Raw genomic sequence first — 3,463 nt, 5'->3', positions numbered from 1 at the left:
TATGAAAGTAAAGTAATTGTTTCATGCTTGAGTGAAGAATTCTCCAACACTTCTTTTATTGGGGAGCCACAGATAAAGATATCTAAAACGTCTTTTTTTAAAAATATTTTTTAATAATTAAAATTTAACATAAATAATCGATTAAATCGTATTATTTTTGTCAAAATTAGTCCAGACAAATTAATTTAATCAAAAAAATAGTGAATCAAAATTTAAATTGATCTAAATTAATATTATTTTTTATAGAAAATAACTATAATAATATATAGAAGTATTTTAGTTATTTTCTATAATAAAAATATTATAGTTATTTTCTATAAAAAATAATATTAATTTAGACCGATTCAAGATTTGATTTACCATTCATGTGGATACATTTTGTAGGTAAAAAATTAATACAAAAAATATGTTCAACATGTGATAATATCTTGACTAATATGCGGGAAATATATTGAACACGTAACAATATCTTAACCAACACGTGGGGGTGAATGTATTGAATAATTTCTACAATATTATAATACATTTCAAATATTAATATTCAACTAAAATACCATCTCTATTTTCATATTAAAAATAATTTCCATCGCAATTTCCTAACCTATGTTTTATTCACATATTTACAAAAATGGGTTTCATTTTTCTTTTATTGATAAAAAGATAATTCAATATCCTTAAATGTTTTTTTATTATTTAAATATTCAAAAATTAACATCATTCTAATGTCCTTTTTGTCATGTATAAACTAAACTAACAATTAGGATAAATATAAAATAAAATTAAAACTTCTATAAATACAAATATTTTTAATATATCAAAATTTATTGCTCAAAGATAAAAAGAAATCGTTTCAACATAAAAAAAATAATAAAAACTAGAGCAAACATATTTAAAATCAAGTATCACCCATTCTATTTCCGCTTTATAACTAAAAAGTTTTTCTAACTGCTTATTAGTGGAAGCTAACATTTCATAAATTAAAAATGTTAAAATAGAAATAAAACTGAATATTATTAGAAACAACCCCTTATACACATTTAATTTTTTTTCAACCAAATCCAACTAAATTAGTCTAAACTTAATAAAAATTATTTTTATTAAACGCAGCATATACACACACATTTCACTAACGCAAATAAAATGCTACTTCACAGATGTTTCGCGTGCCCCACTCAAAAAATATGAAAAACAGTTCTTATCTTCGTGCGTCTCCTCCTCTTTCTTTTATTAGTGCTGCTGTTACGTTATTACGTTTTATTTTTGTTTCTTCTTTTCTTCCTCATATTATTGCAGTCACTTATTCTTTATTTTTTTTCTTGATTTTATTTCTCTCAAAACAGTAAAACAAGAAGAATTAGAAGAAAATGAAATAAAAAAAAAATAAAAAATATAAAAAATAAGTAAAAAATGAAGCAAAAGATGAGGCAAAAGAGAAAGAAGAGTTTTGAATCGTACAGAATTTATCAAAAAGATAATACCAAAATTTTTTAACAATAACACAGAAATGATGTCTTAGTTTTTATACTGAAATTTTACTACAAAAAGCATAAAAATATCTTATTTAATGTTGTATTTTGTTGTTCGTTTTATTCTTCCTTTTTTTTTCTGTTGCTTTTCTTTTTTTAGTAGCATTACTTTTCATATTAAACTTGAATGAATATATTTGTACTGTATTGCAAGCTTAGTTAGTTAAATGAATTTAGGTTCACACTTATTGGATTGAATTTTTAGTAGAAATGAGCTGAAATTTATTATTCTTCTTGTTTTTCTTCTCTTGGTTATATTCATCTCAAGAAAGTAAAACAAGAATAATTATGAGAAAATATAATAAGAAGGAGAAGATGAAGAAAAAAAGATGAAAAAGAAGAAAAAGATGAGAAGGAGGGAGGAAGAAAAATTTTGAATTGTGTACACTTTATTTAAATCCAGAATATACTGAAATTTCTTAATGACGACGACACATAAAGAAACTCAGTTTAAAACAAGCACAGACCAAAATGCATCGAAATTAAACTTAGAATGCACTGATTACGATACACAAACAAATTCGATTCAAAATACACAAATCAAATACACCTTATTTAAATTCAAGATGTACCAAAATTACTTAATGATGACGACACACAAACAAACTCAATTCAAAACAAACACAGACCAAGTGCACCTTATTTAAATCTAGAATAATGCACCGAAATTACTTATAATAACGACGCACAAACAAATTCCTCCTCTTTTTCCTCGTCTTCTTTATCATTATTATCTTTTTCTTTTCTCGTCTGTTTTCTCTTTCTTGTTTTACTTTTTTATTATTTTTCTTGTTTTATTCTGTTAACAAGAATAAAAAAAATAAATAAAAAATAAGAAATTCATAATGCTGTAATATCAACAGAAAGAAAAGAAAAAATACAGCAATAATAACAATAATAAAAGAACGACGATGAAAAAAATACATAATAACGATAATGATAACAATGATAAAGATGATAATGGTAGTGGATCCGAGGAAGAGGAGGAGGAAGTGGTAATAGTGACGACGATAACAACAAAAGATAAAAATGACAAAAAAAAAGGAGAAAAAAAATATGTACCAAAGGAGTGAAGAAGAAAAACATAGGCGTATAAATTTAAAATATTTAGTTAGGAATTTTGTTTGATTGTAATATTTAAATGTATTAAAAATTATCCGTGTATGATAAAACGACTTAAAAGTAGTGGGCAGGCAGGTGAAACCTTAATTGCATGTGGAACTGTTTCAGAACCAACTATTCCGACCAATCCCCCGACAACCGCACAGTAAAAATTTCATTACTTTGCATTGCATTTAATTCCCCTATGTTCCTTCCTTCCTTCCTTCATCTCCCACTTTTTTCAATGAGTGCTTTCTTTCTTCATATATAGTTTAGCTACAGCAACCCCCATTTCTCTCTTCTGTCTCTCTTCTTGTTAAATATTAATAATATTTAATTTTGTTTCTCACTCATTTATATTACCAATTAAAGGGAATTGAAACATTGGTATAGCGCTAGTGGGCCTCCTGCTGGGTGTCAGAGATTCGCCACCCTCTCTAGTAATTTATCTTTTACTCTTCAATCATTATCATCATGCATTTCACAATCTTCGTTCTCACTTTGTCTTTATCACTTTTTCATGTGTGGGGCTAGTAATACTAACTTTATTTACATGTATTCAATCTGATTCAATTCATTTGAATAGAATTGACAGATTAGATTGAGTTATGAATAGAAGTGCGAATCTCACCAACTTGCATTTTTGATATATTATAATATGTAATTAAAAATTATTATATATATTTTGTCTTTACATGTGTGGGGCTAGTAATACTAACTTTATTTACATGTATTCAATCTGATTCAATTCATTTGAATAGAATTGACAGATTAGATTGAGTTATGAATAGAAGTGCGAATCTCACCAACTTGCATTTTTGATATTTTTGATATAT

This window comes from Arachis ipaensis, chromosome B07 (genome assembly GCF_000816755.2).
Source record: "Arachis ipaensis cultivar K30076 chromosome B07, Araip1.1, whole genome shotgun sequence".
Taxonomy (NCBI): Eukaryota; Viridiplantae; Streptophyta; class Magnoliopsida; order Fabales; family Fabaceae; genus Arachis; species Arachis ipaensis.
Note: the sequence above shows the minus strand (reverse complement) of the source record.